Below are 19864 nucleotides of genomic sequence, written 5' to 3'. Positions count from 1 at the left end.
TTTGCTTACAAATCATCATTTGAAATTATTAGGTTGGCCAACGTCACTGAAATGAATGCACTGACATCGTCATAAAAAACAACAACTGTATAAGGAAGCTAGACTATGTTCATACTTTTCAAATCTATTATACTTTCAGATACCACATATTTTATCATACACTGTATATGCTTTTAAAGTGTGTATTAATGTTTCGATTTCAATTCAAATTTCCAGTCACTAAATTGGCATGTTTCAGAGTAGCAGTCGTGTTAGTCTGTATCCACAAAAAGAACAGGAGTACTTGTGGCACCTTAGACACTAACAAATGTATTTGAGCATAAGCTTTCGTGGGCTCACTTCATTGGATGCATAGAATGGAACTTATAGTGCGGAGATATATATGCATACAGAGAACATGAAAAGGTAGGAGTTGCCCAACCAACTCTAAGAGGCTAATTAATTAAGATGCGCTATTGTCAGCAGGAGGAAAAAAAACATCTGTAGTGATAATCAAGATAGCTCATTTAAGACAGTTTGACAAGAAGATGTGAGGAAACTTAACATGGGGAAATAGATTCAATGTGTGTAATGGCTCAGCCATTCCCAGTCTCTATTTAAGCCTAAATTGATTGTATCTAGTTTGCATATTAATTCAAGGTAAGCAGTTTCTAGTTGGAGTCTGTTTTTGAAGTTTTTCTGTTGCAAAATTGCCATCTTTAAATCTGTTACTGAATGGCCAGAGAGGTTGAAGTGTTCTCCTACTAGTTTTTGAATGTTATGATTCCTGATGTCAGGTTTGTGTCCATTTATTCCTTTGCGTAGAGACTGTTCGGTCTGGCCAATATACATGGCAGAGGGGCACAGCTGGCATATATCACATTGGTAGATGTGCAGGTGAATGAGCTCCTGATGGTGTGGCTGATGTGATTAGGTCCTATGATGATGTCACTTGAATAGATATGTGGACAGAGTTGGCATTGGGCTTTGTTGCAAGGATAGGTTCCTGGGTTAGTGTTTTTGTTCTGTGGTGTGTGGTGGCTGGTGAGTATTTTCTTCAGGTTAGGGAGCTGTCTGTAAGCAAGGACAGGCCTGTTTCCCAAGATCTGTGAGAGTGAGGGATCGTCCTTCAGGATAGGTTGTAGATCTTTGAGGATGTGCTGGAGAGGTTTTAGTTGGGGGCTGTAGGTGATGGCTAGTAGTGTTCTTTTATTTTCTTTGTTGGGCCTGTCCTGTAGTAGGTGGCTTCTGGGTACTCTTCTGGCCCTGTCAATCTGTTTTTTCACTTCAGCAGGTGGGTATTGTAGCTTTAAGAATGCTTGATAGAGATCTTAGAGGTGTTTGTCTCTGTCTGAGAGATTGGAGCAAATGCGGTTGTATCTTAGAGCTTCGCTGTAGACAATGGATCGTGTGGTGTGTCCTGGATAGAAGCTGGAGGCATGTAGGTAAGTATAGTGGACAGTAGGTTTCTGGTATAGGGTGGTGTTTATGTGACCATCACTTATTAGCACAGTAGTGTCAAGGATATGGACCGTTTGCGTGGATTGGTCTAGGCTGAGGTTGATGGTGGGATGGAAATTGTTGAAATCATTGTGAAATTCCTCAAAGACTTCTTTTCCAGGGGTCCAGATGATGAAGATGTCATCAATGTAGTGCAAGGAGAGTAGGGGCATTAGGGAATGAGAGCAAAGGAAGCGTTCTAAATCAGTCATAAGAATGTTAGCATACTATGGGGCCATGTGGGTACCCATAGCAGTGCCACTGACTTGAAGATATATATTGTCCACAAAAGTGAAATAGTTGTGAGTGAGGACAAAGTTCAGCCACTAGGTTTGGCATGTAACTAGTTCACAAAACTGGGGGCGGGGGAGTTGGGGAATTAGGGAAATCTGAGTGGAAGGTACTTTCCCCACAAAGTTGAAGATCCAAGTTCACATCCCTTCTCTTCTTCAGGCAAGAGGGAGAATAGAACCAGGTCTCCCACATCCTAGGAGAGTGTTTTGAGGCTGAGCTAAAGCTTATATGGAACGCATCACCAAAACCTCTTCTGCTCCCACCATGTTGTGAACGCTTTGCTTGCTTTTCTCAAAATGCCTCCAAATCTAAATACATTTTTCAGGTTGAAACAAAACATTTTGTTTCAACATCACCAAAACCTTTAGATTTCTTCAGTTCAGTTGAAACTGTTTGACTAACTCAACACACATTCGTACATAGTTTCTGTCAGCTTGAAACTGAATTTTTCAGTTAATAAACACGGACCTTTGTCTTCAGTATTTACTAAAAAAATCCAAAAAATTCTTGGACTTTGAAAAAACCATATTTGACTTCCATGGATTGTCACCTGAATTTTGGCTTTTGCAGGACCCAGCTTCTCCCTTGCAGAGTTCCTGCTAGACTGCAGCGTATCCCTGGGCACTCCCTCTGCACAGTGAGAGCACAAGATGGACAGGGAACAGGGGCCTGGGTGCTGAGACCATTGGACCGCTGCAGCAACAGGCCCACAAGGAGTGAAAGGATTTCTCAGTTGCCCTCTTCCCCATCACCCATCCTGGGATTACCTAGCATCCCTCTTCTCCACTCATTGCCCTGCATTTTTGGTGGCTAGTGATTTTTTAAAAATTCTGGAACACTAAAATTCCTGGGAAATTTTAAGTTAAGTAAAAACAAAAAACAAAGGGCCTTACAAATAAATTATTCACTAGAAAGATTTCTCCCAGCTCTAGTGGTGACATGTTCCTGTGTTTTGCTTTGAGCCTTTCTTATTTTTTACATCTATCCCAAAAGGATGACAGCTGTTAAACCTCATTGAAACTGGTGAGTGTAACCCAACTTCTAACAGCACATATGGCGCAGAATCAAAGCAAAGAGCCCAGGGGAAATTACATTCATCTTTATCTCTATGATGGGGAGTCCACCCGCATAAAACTTGGAGAGTTAAACTAGACCAAAAAACTTCATAGGCTGCAACTGGAGGGAAGCCAGGGACTGGAAGCGACCTAATGGCTGATGAAGCCCAGCTGGCTGGAGAAGGGTGGGAAGGCTGGAATAGGTATAGAGTGGAAGTGATGGTAAGAGTAGGGCAGGGAGGAGCTCTCTGGTCACTCCCTAGAGAGGAGGGGAGTCATCTAGGTACAGGGAGGAAGCGGGGGGGAGGGCAGGAAATGAGGCCTGGGATCCTGCCTTGGACTAGAGATTCTGGCAAGAACTTCAGAGGGGGTGAAGTACCCACAGGGAACAGAGGAAGCTCCAGTGGTAACCTGGGGATGGGCCATAAAATAGGGGGGAAAGGCAGTTACTTTCCAGAGAAGTAGGAAAGAAACCAGGGAAACAGCAACAAGGTTGGAGCTCAAGCAGACCATGTTTGCTGGGCATAGGGTCCCTGGGCTGAAACCTAGAGTAGTGAGCAGGCCTGACTTCCCCTACCAGCCACTGGGAAAATGGCACAGACTGGGAAGTAGATCAGAAGACTGCCTGGCTGGGACAATCTGTCCAGTGGAATTTGATACTCCGAAATCAAGGACTATAGTGACCTGACCGGAGGACCACATCACAAAGAGGGAATAACCCAAGTCCACAGAGAGGGACCACAGGATAAGCAACTGAGGGAGGAGGCATCAGACCAGTCAAGAGCTAATACCCATGACAATTTCCCAAAATAATATATGTAAAACAAGATTTTAATAAAAAAAAAGGCAAGAATGATTGTCCCTTTGAAAACGAAAAAAAATCAGCCTCAGTGGCTGAAATCACAAAAATACATGATTCAGTTGAAAATATAATGTCTCAAGGGAGGTAAACCTAATTTTAAACCAGTTTCATAAAAAGCCATGAGGTGGGTTTTTTTGCTTGTTTTATTTGATTTTTAACACAAAATTCACTAACTTACAACTCTCTCGATGAATCACAGAGTGGGCTAGGCAGGTTGCCACTGTACATTTTTCTGCTTCTTCAAACACCTGCTGTATTCTGACAAACAACATTTCACTTGACTCATCAAACAGTCATATATCGGAAATAGATTTACCCACAGTTCCTGGACAGCAAGTTCCTTGTCATTTAGGATAACAAATTTGGGTCCCATTGACTTCAGTGGGAATTGTGGGTGGTCAGCACACCTGAACAATCAGGTTATAAATCTATGGACCCATTTTCTCTTAGAATTACACTCAAAAAGCATTTATTATAGACGTGGTTATTATCGTGGGGTGCCTCTAACATGCCTATTAACTGTATTAGCATCCAACAGCCTTACACACTGTATCAATCCCATCTAAAACAGATTTAGTTGACAAGATATCTGACATGCCCCTCACAATACAGTATATGCTAAAAGCACTGCAGAAAAACTACATCAGAGAAAGGATTTAAGGTAAGACCATTTGGGGGAAAATGGCCACTTGAACATAGATTCATAGACTCTAGGACTGGAAGGGACCTCGAGAGGTCATCGAGTCCAGTCCCCTGCCCTCATGGCAGGATCAAATACTGTCTAGACCATCCCTGATAGACATTTATCTAACCTACTCTTAAATATCTCCAGAGATGGAGATTCCACAACCTCCCTAGGCAATTTATTCCAGTGTTTAACCACCCTGACAGTTAGGAACTTTTTCCTAATGTCCAACCTAAATCTCCCTTGCTGCAGTTTAAGCCCATTGCTTCTTGTTCTATCATTAGAGGCTAAGGTGAACAAGTTTTCTCCCTCCTCCTGATGACACCCTTTTAGATACCTGAAAACTGCTATCATGTCCCCTCTCAGTCTTCTCTTTTCCAAACTAAATAAACCCAATTCTTTCAGCCTTCCTTCATAGGTCATGTTCTCAAGACCTTTAATCATTCTTGTTGCTCTTCTCTGGACCCTCTCCAATTTCTCCACATCTTTCTTGAAATGCGGTGCCCAGAACTGGACACAATACTCCAGTTGAGGCCTAACCAGCGCAGAGTAGAGCGGAAGAATGACTTCTCGTGTCTTGTTTACAACACACCTGTTAATGCATCCCAGAATCACGTTTGCTTTTTTTGCAACAGTATCACACTGTTGACTCATATTTAGCTTGTGGTCCACTATGACCCCTAGATCTCTTTCTGCCATACTCCTTCCTAGACAGTCTCTTCCCATTCTGTATGTGTGAAACTGATTGTTCCTTCCTAAGTGGAGCACTTTGCATTTGTCTTTATTGAACTTCATCCGGTTTACCTCAGACCATTTCTCCAATTTGTCCAGATCATTTTGAATTTTGACCCTGTCCTCCAAAGCAGTTGCAATCCCTCCCAGTTTGGTATCGTCTGCAAACTTAATAAGCGTACTTTCTATGCCAACATTTAAGTCGTTGATGAAGATATTGAACAGAGCCGGTCCCAAAACAGACCCCTGTGGAACCCCACTTGTTATACCTTTCCAGCAGGATTGGGAGCCTTTAATAACAACTCTCTGAGTATAGTTATCCAGCCAGTTATGCACCCACCTTACATATATGAAGCCAGCTGTCATAAATATGGAAAGTACAGGATGGAAATGTACAAACAATTGTATAGAAAAGGTCAGTGAGACACCAACAGCTCTGGGCTAGTAGTGACCGTAGCAATGCAAAGATCATTTACCAGGATAAGTCAGAGGTTTTGTATTTCCCAGCCTCTGTTCACTGGCCTTTCGTAAAGTTTAAAATGAAAGCAGGTGCTTCAGTATGAATAAAAACTAATAAACTAGAACCGAATACCATAGAAATACAACAGAACACATCCCAACCCTGGAATTAGTACCGTATTGATAATCCTTCCACTACTTAATAAAGAACTAAGGGTGAAATCCTGGCCCTTTTGAAGTCAATGGTAGAACTCCCATTGACTTCAGTGGGGCTAGAATTTCACTCTAACCATTTACCTGTTGCTTTCTAAAAAATACACAGTGACTAGCTGTTTTCTCTGCAATTGTCAGATGGTTTGACAGGAGAAGGACATAATCCATTTGGGACCTAATGCAATTAGTGGAAGTTGAGGGCGCTCAGCACTTTGCACAATTAAGTATTAAATCCTCCTGGGTTCCTTGCCCAGACTGAAAGGTATTTTTGTTTGGGATTGATTGGTTGGCTGGGTTTTTAATTCACCCAAAGGTATGTGCTCAGTCAGAATTCAATTTTGGTGGGAAAGATACAGTATTTATTGGAAAAGATCTCCCCTATCTAGCGTACTACCATATTGCATCCAAAACTTCCACTGAATGAATGCAGCTATTCTGGGAGCAGGAAGCTTTCCAGAAGCTGACTGGCAACAATTTAGCAGTCTTTGCCACAACATAGTTGCCAAATACATTAAGTTGTAAGGACACAAACAGTCATAACTTGACTGTGAAAACTGAGGACAAGATAATGCTAACCAGGCAATAACCACATAGAAGAATATAAATTATGTACTATCTTATAGATCATTAATTAGCTGTGTCAGGGATTCTAAGTTAATGTTATGACATATGTTACAATAACGAGGCCTGTTAGTGCTATTTGTGAACCAAAAGGCTTAAAGATAAGATCAGATTTCTCCCATATATTTATAGAAACAAATTACCTGTATGATACTGTTCAAATAAATTCCTCAGCAAAAGAACCTACCCAAAGGTGAATGAATTTAGAGTGTCTGATGGCAAAACAATAGTCTACTTTGCCATTTATACATGTAACCCTTCTGCCCATCTGAGTTGGCAGCAACAAGGGCCGGGTTCAGTATCCAGGGGTTCCATTTCAATAACACAATGCAAAACCGGCTCGAGTCCCCACCCGGTGACCTGGGACAATTACATACCAATCCCTGGGCACCTCTAAGAGGCAATACTTCCCCTTTCGCAAGCACGGAGTCTGAGTGTAGCAAAATCCTTTTAATAAAGGAGGGAAACAATGCTGCATTATGTTGGGGAAATACCACAAACAGGATTCATAACACAAACCATGAGCAAAAGACCCTCTCCCCCCAAAGTAAGTCTGGCAGTATACTTTTCCCCTCACTGTCTTAAGTCCAGCAAAACAAAAAATCACCCAAAGTCCCAAAAGTCCAACAACCCAAAAGTCTCTGTCCCTGGTCAGTGCAGCCCCCGAGTTCAAAAGTTTATCTGCAGAGTTTTACCTCCCAGACCAGGGGGTGGAGGAGACACAGCATTGTTAAGGGGCACCTTACATGGTCCAAGGCCAACTGCCCCACCTCTCCATGGGATTCTGCTGCAACTTTGCCTGTAAGCTGCTCCAGCAGCCACTCCGCTCCATCAGCCATCCCAGGAGCCACTCCAGCCGTTCCGCAAACTGCTTCGCTCTGCCAGCTGCTCCGCTCCACCAGCTGTCCCACAAGCTGCTCCAGTCATCCCAGAAACTGCTCTGCTCCGCCAGCTGCTCAGCAACACATCTTCAGGCCCCCCCCCAGCACTCAGTGATTTCAGCTTGTAGTAGGGGAGCCTTAGTGCTGGTGCACCATTAGCCCAAAGTGAATTCAGTTCAGCAGCCTGTAACTATACTCCTAATGGAATTAAAATTAGCTCTGATATTCCACAGTAGAGAGAGAAGGAGGTGCAATTGGTATTTAAGGCCCTCAAAAGGGGGCCCATACCATCAGGTACAAATATCTGTCCCCAGCCTCTCTCATTTCACTGGGTTTTGGAACCCATGTCCCTTGTCTAGCGAGTGCTACTTAGCTGATGGCGAGTCTCTCTGTCATAAAACAGTTTCATTGTCCTTGATTCACATTATCAGGGTAACAACACTTTATTCTTCCTGCCCTGACAACAGAGAAACTGGGATCCCACAGCAGCCAAAGTGACCATTTGGGCTCATTCTAGGTGGGGTGGGTGCGCCTATGCAAACAAAATCAGCCCCTGAAGTTCTTTTCCACACTCGCCACAATTCACCACCAGATGTCAGTGTAGAGCTCATCCTGACTCTGCTTACATATATGATACATTTAAAATGCATCTAATTTTGGGTGGGAGTATATTCTCCCAGCTGTAAATTTATAATCCTGTATTCACTTATAATGAATACTATTAATTTAAAATCTGAATCCATAAGAGTCTCTCACAGCTCTGGTTATAAAGAAATTATATCATTTTCATGAAGGTAGCAAGATTTATTTTTGAGAACAGTCATATTAAGATGCTGTTTTAAGGAGTGATTGTAACATTTACTGAAGAATATCATAGAGTTTAAGGCCAGAAGGGAACCATCTATCCTGAAATCTTGTATAACACAGGCTAGAGAATTTCACTGAGCGGTCCCTGTGTCTTTTGCCCAAGCTAGAGCACAGACTGAAAAAGCTTGGCTTGTTTAGCCTAACCCAAAGAAGGCTGAGGGGAGATATGATTGCTCTTTATAAATATATCAGAGGGATAAATATGAGAGAGGGAGAGGAATTATTTAAGCTTAGTACCAATGTGGACATAAGAACAAATGGATATAAACTGGACACTAGGAAGTTTAGACTTGAAATTAGACCAAGGTTTCTAACCATTAGAGGAGCGAAGTTCTGGAACAGCCTTCCAAGGGAGTAGCGGGGGCAAAAGACATATCTGGCTTCAAGACTAAGCTTAATAAGTTTATGGAAGGGATGGTATGGGACCAGGCCCTTGCTGCATACCATCCTTTGGGTGGATAATTAGCCTTTTTTGGCTCCAGTCTAGTCAAAGTTAACTTTCCAGAGCTGTCTGTGAACTCAGTTTCCAAACACAGGTCTTTAATAGGATATTCCCTGGTGAAATCAACACATGCATGCATACACACCTATTTCAGATACCTGTCAGTATCTGTACCTAACCTGAGCATACACGTGCAGAGAGCTGAGTACGGGGAAGGTCCTGATGACTTATTCAGGGAAACTTCCTAAGTAAGGAATGAGTAAGAAGTAATTTAAAAATTTCAGATTTGGCCTGCCATTTAGAGGGAATCACCTCACAGACCTCCACCACTTTAAGAACCATGTCACAAAGAAATCTAAGAGGAGAGGGCAGCTTATATGGGTTGGTGAATCAGCAATGATAGGAAGGAGGAAAGAAAATATAAAACACATACATGAGATCTTAATGGAGTTTCAGTAAAACCTTTAGAAAATTATTGACAATACAGTGAAAGCAATTCAAGGACTTTTTTGTGATTAAGAGGGATTTTATGATGGGTATGCAGTGCTGGGTACAGGAAATATAATTATTATGGCTGCATGACCTGACACTGAAAATCTGGATGTTAAATTGTGCGAATTACAAACATTTGTTATCAGCATCCTGAGTAAATCACCTTTTGCTGTCACATGGCAATGGAACACTAAGCTCCATGCTTTTAAATTATTCTGCTCCAGCAGATATAATTTGGTGGGCTATTACACTAGTTGAGGGTTTTCTAAATGCAAGAGCTATAGCATATTTTGAATACTTATACTGAATGATGTATAAATTCAGAGTTATTTATATTAAGGCTGAGAGTGGATGAGAAAGAAAAGAGGATATCCCTGTAGAGAGCAAATCCTCTTAAAATAGGGGTCAGCAACCTTCGGAATGCGGTCCATCATGGTATGCTGCGAGACATTTTCTTTACATTGACCTTCCGCAGGCACGGCCCCCTGCAGCTCCCAGTGGCCGGGAACAGCGAACCATGGCCACTGGGAGCTGCAGGGAGCCATGCCAGTGGATGGTCAATGTAAACAAAATGTCTCACGGCCCACCAGCAGATTACCCTGATGGGCTGCATGCCAAAGGTCATTGAACCCATCTTATAGTAACAAAGCAATGCCTGAAATCAGGGGCGGCTCCAGGCCCCAGCACGCCAAGTGTGTGCTTGGGGCGGCAAGCCGTGGGGGGTGCTCTGCCGGCGCCGTGAGGGTGGCAGGCAGGCTGTCTCTGGTGGTTTGCCTGCGGAGAGTCCGCTGGTCCGTGGCTTAGGTGGACCTCCCGCAGACATGCCTGCAGAAGTTCCGCTGGTCCGTGGCTTCGAAGTGGACCCTCCACAGGCAAACTGCCAGAGGCAGCCTGCCTGCCGTGCTTGGGGCAGCAAAATCCCTAGAGCGGCCCCTGCCTGAAATAAACACACGTTGATTGTGCAATGGTACGATAGGAATCATGAAAGACATTACAACTAGAGCTGACCAGGAACCTGAATTTCCAATCCACAGGAAATTCCAACAATTCAGGAGGCGGGAGGGTAATTGGCCCGAATTAGAACAAAAGTCTAAATTTCCCATAAAATGAAAATTTTAAAAAAAAATTAAGTTTGGGACCATCAAAGTGTTTCATTTCAATACTGTCACTTTGATTCATTTAATGTAGAGTTTTATATTAAATATTATATAAACACAATATTTAATATAATATAAACATTGAAACCAAAGTAATCAAAATGACACTGTCGAAACTAAATGTTTAGGCTTCTTCCCTTAGAATAGAATTAGTGAAATCGACACATTCCCACAAAACATTTCAATTTTGACTAAACTGTAGTTTTCAATGGCAAACCGTTCCATCAAAAAATTTTCAAGATGCTCTAATTACAGCTATTCTTATCTTAAGGCAAAAGATGAGATCTGGAAATAATTCTGCTCATTCAGGGCAAATGGAACCTGCTTAAGTTTCTGACAAGTGTGGAAAAAGGCGCAGGAAAAAAAATTTCTGCTCACACCTAACACTTCAAAATTGGTTATCTGAAAAGAAAAACACAGTTGTTCTAAGTTAGAGGTTATGGTCTCATTCGCTTAAGAAAATTTAAATGAAATGTTGCTTCTGCTGCAATTGTCTAAAGGTATTTTTCTCTGCACTGGGTTTTCAACTATTATGCTAGAATTTTTCCTTTCTATTTTCTCCTCTCTCTCTCTTTCTTTCCCTCATAATTTTATTACTTTTGTATTACTCACATTAACATACATTAAAATGTCACTCTCCTCTCCATTTGAGACTGAGAGTCAGAACTGAGAATATCATTTATTTTGAATTCAAGTATAAAATTTAATACTGAACTCATTTTGTTGATATACAGTGTCCAACTGATCTGAAATGTAGATCTGATCATACAGAATAGCACCAACCTGGTCCTCTATCAAGGCTGTCTTCCACTACTGTTCAGTGCGCACTATGCCTATGGCACTCTAAGGCCATGTCTATACTACTGGGTAGATCAGCACTGCTGTGATTGATGCAGCAGTGTTGATTTAGTGGGTCTGGTGAAGACACGCTAAGTTGATGGGAGAGCACTCTCCCATCAACATCTGTACTCCACCTCTCCAAGAGGCAGAAGCTATGACAGTGGGAGAGTGTCTCCCATTCAACATAATGCAGTGTAGATACAGTTATAAATCGACCTAAGTTATGTCAACTTCAGTTACGTAACTGAAGTAGTGCAACTTAGATCAACTTACAGTGTTAGGGTACGTCTACACCACGGGATTATTCCGATTTTATAGAAACCAGTTTTTTAAAACAGATTGTATAAAGTCGAGTGCACGCGGCCACACTAAGCACATTAATTCGGCGCTGTGCGTCCATGTACCCAGGCTAGTGTCGATTTCCAGAGCACTGCACTGTAGATAGCTATCCCATAGTTCCCGCAGTCTTCCCCGTTCATTGGAATTCTGAGTTGAGATCCTAGGGCCTGATGGTACAAAAAACATTGTCATGGGTGGTTCTGGGTACAGTCTGACCTCTCCCTCCATGCAAGTAGCAGACAACCGTTTTGCGCCTTTTTCTCTGGGTAAACTGTGCAGATGCCATAGCATGGCAAGCATGGACCCTGCTCAGCTCAAGACAACAATCATGGACGTTGTAAACACCTCACGCATTCTCATGCAGTCTATGTTGAACCAGGACCTGCAAAACCAGTCAAGTAGGAGGCGGCTACAGCAGAGCGGCGACAAGAGTGATAAGGACATGGACACAGAATTCTCTCAAACAGTGGGTCCCTGCACTTTGGAGATCATGCTGGTAATGGGGCAGGTTCTAGCCATGGAACGCCGATTTTGGGCCCAGGAAACAAGCACAGACTGGTGGGACCGCATAGTGTTGCGGGTGTGGGACAATTCCCAGTGGCTGCAAAACTTTCGCATGCGTAAGAGCACTTTCTTTGAACTTTGTGACTTGCTTTCCCCTGCTCTGAAACGCCATATACCAAGATGAGAGCAGCCCTCACAGTTGAGAAGCGAGTGGCAATAGCCCTCTGGAAGCTTGCAACGCCAGACAGCTACCGGTCAGTCGGGAATCAATTTGGAGTGGGCAAATCTACTGTGGGGGCTGCTGTGATGCAAGTAGCCAAAGCAATCACTAAGCTGCTGCTACGAAAGGTTGTGACTCTGGGAAATGTGCAGGTCATAGTGGATGGCTTTGCTGCAATGGGATTCCCTAACTGTGGTGGGGATAGATGGAACCCATATCCCTATCTTGGCACCGGAGCACCAGGGCACCCAGTACATAAACCGCAAGGGGTACTTTTCAATGGTGCTGCAAGCACTGGTGGATCACAAGGGACTTTCACCAACATCCACGTGGGATGGCCAGGAAGGGTTCATGACGCTCGCGTCTTCAGGAACACTACTCTGTTTAAACGGCTGCAGCAAGGGAATTACTTCCCAGACCAGAAAATAACAGTTGGGATGTTGAAATGCCTGTAGTTATCCTGGGGACCCAGCCTACCCCTTGATGCCATGGCTCATGAAGCCATACACAGGCAGCCTGGACAGTAGTCAGGAGCTGTTCAACTACAGGCTGAGCAAGTGCAGAATGGTGGTAGAATGTGCATTTGGCCGTTTAAAGGGCGCTGGTGCACATTACTGACTCGCTCAGACCTCAGCCAAACCAATGTCCCCATTGTTATTGCTGCTTGCTGTGTGCTCCACAATCTCTGTGAGAGTAAGGGGAGACCTTTATGGCGGGTGGGAGGCTGAGGCAAATCACCTGGCCGCTGATTACGCAGCAGCCAGACACCAGGGCGATTAGAAGAGCACACCAGGAAGCAGTGCACATCAGAGAAGCTTTGAAAACCAGTTTCATCACTGGCCAGGGTACGTGTGACTGTTGTGTGTGTTTCCTTGATGAAACCCCCCCCCTTGATTGACTCATTCCCTGTAAGCAACCCACTCTCCCCTTCGATTACAGCTTGCTTTCTAAGGAAATAAAGTCACTCTCATTTAAAAATCATGTATTCTTTATTAATTAATTAATTATAAAAAGAGGAGAGAGAACTGACAAGGTAGCCCGGTGGGGTTTGGGAGGAGGATAGAGGGAAGGAAAAGCCACTAAAAAAATTTCAAATAATGACAGCCTTTTGGTTGGGCTGTCCACGGGGTGGAGTGGCGGGTGCACGGAGCCTCCCCCACGCGTTCTTACACGTCTGGGTGAGGAGGCTAATGGAACATGGTGAGGGGAGGTGGTTATACAGGGGCTGCAGCGGCACTCTGTGATCCTGCTGCTGTTCCTGAAGCTCCACCAGATGCGCGGAGCATGTCAGTTTGATCATGCAGCAGCCCCAGCGTTGCATCCCTGCCACTGCTGATCTTCCTGCTGATCTTCCTCTCATCTCGAGTCGCCCCTCCTCCCCTCACGTTCGTCCCTCCTGTCCTCACGTTCACTGGCATCTTTCCTGTACTTTGATACCACGTCCTTCCACTCATTCAGATGAGCTCTTTCATTGCGGTCACTTCCATGATTTCCGAAGAACATTTCATCGTCTCGCGTCTTTTTTTTTCCGCTGCCTTATCTGAGATAGCCTTCGGGATGGAGGAGGGAGCTTTGAAAAATTTGCAGCTGCAGGAGGGAAGGGAAAAAAGGGAGAGAGAGTATTTAAAAAAGATACATTTTACAGAACAATGGTTATACTCTTTCACGGTGAACAACACTATTCACCTTACATAGCACATGTGATTTCACTACAAGGTCGCATTTTGCATCTTAATATTGAGTGCCTGCGGCTTTGTGGTTAGAGATCACAGACGCAGGTCCAGGCAACAGAATTCGGCTTGCATGCGGCCATGGTAAGCCATTGTCTTTCGGCTTCTGCAGCCTTCATATATCCAGCGCCTCCTTTCCCAAATACAAGCAAAGCCCGTTGAGTGCTGCTTCTTTCCTGTTAACGTGCAGCAGCAGAAACCAACACCCCATCCATCCATTCTCTGGATGATCGCTTTACCCCTCCCCCCACCGTGGCTGGTATCATGGAAGATCCTGCTAGCCACCCCCCCCCCCCACATGGCTGGTAGCAGGGAAGATCCTGCTAGCCAAACGCAAAAAAGCTCAGCGCCAATCACCCCCTCTTCCCCCTGCTTGGCTACTGCAGGGAAGGATTTCTTTTAAGCCACAGGCAAACAGCCCAGTAGGAATGGCCATCTCTGTCCCCTTAATTAAATTCCTGTATTTCAACCAGGTTACCATGAACGATATCACTCTCCTGAGGATAACACAGCGAGATAAAGAACGGATGTTGCTTGAATGCCAGCAAACACCGGGACCATACGCAGCTAGGCTTTGTCATGCAATGATACCAGATTACTTGCTACATGCATGGCGTGGTCAAGTGTCCTACCATGGAGGACGGAATAAAGCTGCGCTGCCCAGAAACCTTCTGCAAAGGCTTTTGGAGTACCTCCAGGAGAGCTTCATGGAGATGTCCTGGAGGATTTCCGCTCATCCCCAGACATGTTAACAGACTTTCCAGTAACTGTACTGGCCGCGAATGCATCCCAAGTCCTCAGGGCAAATTAATCATTAAAAAACATTTGCTTTTAAACCATGTTTTATATTTACAAAGTACACTCACCAGAGGTCCCTTCCATGGCTTCATTGTCTGGGATAGTGGCTTGGGAGGGCTGGAGGGTAATTCGTCAGGGCTGAGAAAAAGCTCCTGGCTGTTGGGGAGAACGGAGTGCTGTGTGCTCTCTGCAAGCTCGTCCTCCTCTTCCTCCTCCTCATCTTCCCCGTCCGCAGAATCCTCAGCCATGGCTGAGATTACCACTCCCACCTCGGAATCCATGGACAGGGGTGGGGTAGTGGTGGCGGACCCCCCTAGAATTGCATGCAGCTCAGCGTAGAAGCGGCATGTTTTCGGCCCTGCCCTGGACCTTCCGTTTGCTGCTCTGGTTTTCTGGTAGGCTTGTCTGAGCTCCTTAACTTTCACACGGCACTGTACTGAGTCCCTGGTGTGGCCTCTCTGCATCATGGCCTTGGAAATTTTTTCAAATGTTTTTTCATTTCGTTTTTTGGAACAGAGTTCTGTTAGCAAGGAATCCTCTCCCCATACAGCGATCAGATCCAGTACCTCCTGTGGAGTCCATGCTGGAGCTCTTCTTTGAATCTCAGGAGACCACATTGTTACCTGTGCTGGTGAGCTCTCCACTCTGGCCAAACAGGAAATGAAATTCAAAAGTTCGCGGGCTTTTCCTGTCTACCTGGCCAGTGCAGCCGAGTTCAGATGGCTTTCCAGAGCGGTCACAATGGTGCACTGTGGCATACTGCTCGAAGGCCAATACCATCAAATTGCGGCCACACTAATCCTAATCCAACATGGCAATACCGATTTGAGCACTACTCCCCTCATCGGGGAGGAGTACAGAAATTGGTTTTAAGAGCCCTTTATATAGATATAAAGGGCTTCATTGTGTGGATGGGTGCAGGGTTACATCGATTTAACTCTGCTAAATTCGGTATAAACGCGTAGTGTAGACCAGGCCTTAGTGATGACCAGCCCTCTGAGCATCGCAGTTAAATGCAAGGTGGAGCAGACTGTTTAGCATAAGTAGTTAGCACATATTCTGAGAGACCATTCACCGTAGAGTGGCCTGTTAACACCTCTACAGTCATAGGACAAAAAAAGAGGGTTAATGGAATACATACTGCTGTAATAAACCATAAATCCAGTGTCTCTGTTCAGTCCATGATTTTTAGGCTATGTCTACACTACACAGCTTTTAGCGACATGATTGTGTCGCTACAGTCATGCTGCTAAAAGTCATGCAGTGTAGCTGCTGTTTGTTGGCTCTCTTGCCAACAAAAAACTTTCACCTCCAACAAGTAGCATTTGCGTGGTTGGCAGGAGAGCACTCCTGCCAACAATGCGCTCTTCACACTGGCACTTGTCACGGCAAAATTTTTGCCTTTTGGGGTGGGAGAAGGGTTTAACACAGAGGTGAAAGTAGAAATATGGATTTACTGGTATGGGGCTGGGTTGGAGCTGGCTCTTGTCCCTGGAGGGGCAGGGCCTTGGGCAGAAGGGGCAGAGATGGGTGAGTCAGAGCCAGCCCCAGCCCACCCTGTACCGGTAAGTGCCCTCCCCTGCTGGGGTAGCAGCAGCAGCTGGGGGCTCTGGCAGCAGTTTACAGGGCCCAGGGCTTGGCTGCTGCTACCCCCACCCGGGCCCTTTAAACCACTGCCGGAGCCCCTGGCTGCCGCTGCTACCCCAGGGCTCCGGCAGCCAGTCTCCGAGGTCTATTTAAAGGGTCGGAGCGGTAGAGGCAGCAGGATCCGCAGGCCCTTTAAATAGCCCCCAGAGCCCCGCCACTACCCCAGGGCTCTGGGGGCTATTTAAAGGGCCCAAGACTCCCCTGCTTGTACCGCCCCAGCCCTTTAACTAGCCCCCAGAGCCTTGGGGTAGTGGTGGCAGGGCTCTGGTAGCTATTTAAAGGACCCAGGGCAGAACAGGCAGTGGGAGCCCCAGCCCTTAAATAGCCCCCAGAGCCCCACTGCCACTACCCCAGGGCTCCGGCAGCAGAGCTCTGGTGGCAATTTAAAAGGCCTGGGGCTCCAGCCGCTGCTGGGAGCCCCAAGCCCTTTAAATTGCCACCTGAGGAAGCCGGACCACCCTGGTACGGTGCACTGGCTCTAGCCGGTATGCCGTACAGGGGCGTACCAGCTTACTTTCACCTCTGGTTTAACACCTCTGAAAGACAAAGGTTTTGTCGTTCCATTGCCAGTGTAGACATAGCTTTAGGGTTTAGCAGAGTTATGAATTTAAGCTCCCAGGCTTGTCTTTTGAAAGTGTTATGCAGGTTTCCTTTGCTCTGGAAGATGTGCTTTGGTTCAAACAGGAATTAATTCAGGGAAGTTCAATGGCCTGTATTACACAGGAGATCAGACTCACTAGATGATCACAATGATCTCTTTTGGCTTTAAAATCTATGAATAATTCAGAGACCTATGTGTCCACCATAAATTGTGGTGGGCAGGAATCTCTCTCTCACAAACATACCCCCCCAAACACTATAACCACCACAGTATTACAACTGGTGCCATTGGTGACAGTATGAGACAGGCCTTCTGGTGGCCGTGGAAACAGAAGCACTTTTCACCTCTAGATATGATCCCTCCCATCCCAGTACTGAGATCCTACTTGGGGCAGTGAGAGAAGATTGAGCTGCTGTTGTTGACCTTCTACCTCTCTTCTTGATGATGTGAAGATTTCATTGTCTAAAGAGTTTTAATTCAAAACTTTCACATGCACTAAATTCATTTTAAACCCAAACTGTTAACAAAAGGTACAAAACACTGATTTTACATAGCTGAAATGGAAGAGTCATGTGATGTAGCTTTCACTTTATTAACGGAACAAGAAGAGATCAGCCTGCTATTAGAAAGGGCAAAACAGGGTCCATGGCAAAGTCAGTATTTCTGGGAAATTAATGTAAATACTGCCATAAATTTGCAGTAATCGTCTCAACCTAAATTTATTTAAAAATATGCAAATTGCATAGTAAACATGCCTGAGCAAGTTTCATTGGTGAACAATCAAGATTAATTCCACTGAAGTCAACGGAGTTACTCCCGATTTACACCACTGTAGCAGACCAGAATTTTACTCATGTCTTTTCTCTCTTAACAGTCTGTATCTTCCACGGATTTAACAACTTTTCAGAGATTTGAATTACATACAGAAAAGGTGTGATCTGTTTGCCCTCAATGAAGGAGCACACTCACCTGCAAAATGGGAACTTCATCTGTTCTTATGAATCAAGATGTCAGAAGGAGAAAATCAGGTCTGAGCAATTATCTTCAGACAAAATGGCAACAGCGAAGCTGAAATTATTAACTATAAATGAGTCAATTAAGTCTAACCTTTGCTACACTCTCAAGTCAATGGTTCAAACAGCATGCCAGGAGATATTTGGGTCCTACAGATGTCCTTTAAAGAGCCAATTATCTGGAAATAAATGATTTTTTCCAATTACAATATACCATTCTCTCAAAAAGTGTAGGGAGGGCAGGTAGGTCTGTCTGTCAGAGTGTGTCTGTCTTGGAATGGCTCACATGCAGCTTTCCACTATAATTGAAGCACTCTAGCCATTCAGCAGAATGAAATTATTTCTTTCGGCAGACGGTCTTTGGATTTAATAATTTTGCTTCACTCATGGAATGGTAGGGCATGTTTTCTTAGATGCTGCGCTGACATATGAGTAGGTTTCTAAATGGTGTGACAAAATCATCAAAGCAAAACAAAGACTAGAAAGAGGCCACACAGCAAGCCATGTACAATAAATGCTCTCATGCTTTTGTCTTACAAAAAGAGCCATGGGATGAAAAGAAACAAAACTCCACGATGCTCTGGTTATTAAAACCTGGCATTAAAAGTGATGTCATATTTCTAAGGAATAGGTGATTTCCAGGTGTGTTATCAGCAGGGCTTCAATGCTCTGCTTTTAACAGTTTGGATTTTTTTAAGTTAAATTAAAAGCTTGTGATATTTTTAAAGGAGTGATTAATAAGTCCTGCCATAGCAAACTCTCCAGCTGGACTGAGTTTTCTGGTCCAGTATCAGAAGGATTACTTAAGATGTACCAGGTCCAAATACAAGGTTTGTCTGGAGTTTATTTCTCCTCAGCTATATTCACTGAAAGTTTGATGTTCTGAGAGTCAATTAAATGAATGCAATAATGAAGAATCGTTAGCCAATAAACGATCCAGAGTCACAGTTATAGTCCTGGACCAGCATCGTACAGTGCTGGTGCAAGGCAGGACGTTGTAGAAATGAGGATACTTGTCAGACTAGCAACAAGGGACTAAGACCCCCTGAAATGAGGTACACAATGAAGAACCACCTTTTCCTGCTGTTATATCTCCCAGCTTGCCCTCCCATTCCCTGTCAGTCATTCCATTGTCCCCTCATATTCTTTTTCTTTGCCTGCCCGTCACTCCACTGTCTAGTCCTCCCAATCTGCCTCCTCCACACCCCACCCCATTGTGCAGCCATCCAACTTTTCCTCCACCTCCTTCACATGACAGCTTTTTCAGCAGGCTGTCAAGCAAAGTAGGTCCAGTCTCATTGTGGTGGCAAGAAAACACAGCCAAGCACCTCCAGCTGGAATATAAAAGGACACCAGATAATGACCTGATTAGAAGCATCAAACAAGAGAGGATGAATAAGAAAAAGTCACACTGCAATCCCTGCCAATGTGCAGTATTGGAGACAAGCCAGATTCACTAAGGGACATCCCTTCAGGGGTGGCCTGAAACAGGCTTCAGGAGGCTATGACCACCTAGCTTATCTTTATGACTAAATGAGAGGAGGTCACTTTTTTCTGTGAATAAAGATACAGCCCTAGTGCCTAGCCTGGCAAGCCGCAAGAGAAGTCCTCATTGAATGGGGATGTTCACAGTAATAGGCATGACACCTGGCCTTTGTTCATCAACAGTGGGTTGGAGATCGATGGATATCTGAGTGTAGATTGTATCCAAAAGGTGGAAGATCTATAATCTTATCTACTTTAGGGTATTGTATAGCACTCATCCCTGTAGTACCTAAGCACTTTGGTGTAACTCATGAAACCACCTGTGTTTTGGACCATTCCTACAGTACTTTGTTCTGAAGGGATATACTAAACATTTTTCACTCTCCATCACTTTGCTGCTTCTGCTTCTGCACGGAGATGGGCTTGTCCAGGTCTGACTCCAACGAGC

At 44.5% G+C, this 19864-nt stretch overlaps 1 long non-coding RNA gene across 1 annotated transcript in view; it reads left to right on the top strand.

The window, feature by feature from the left end:
- Positions 1-2687, top strand: part of LOC142046322 (uncharacterized) — a 128075-nt gene extending 125388 nt beyond the window's left edge. Inside the window, exon 2 of the long non-coding RNA XR_012655220.1 lies at positions 2344-2687. This is a non-coding gene — a long non-coding RNA (uncharacterized LOC142046322). The remainder of the gene's footprint in view (positions 1-2343) is intronic.
- The last annotated feature ends 17177 nt before the right edge of the window (positions 2688-19864 follow it).

The sequence above is a fragment of the Chelonoidis abingdonii genome, chromosome 2, assembly GCF_003597395.2.
Source record: "Chelonoidis abingdonii isolate Lonesome George chromosome 2, CheloAbing_2.0, whole genome shotgun sequence".
Lineage (NCBI taxonomy): Eukaryota > Metazoa > Chordata > Testudines > Testudinidae > Chelonoidis > Chelonoidis abingdonii.
This window is presented reverse-complemented; position numbering and strand designations above follow the sequence as displayed.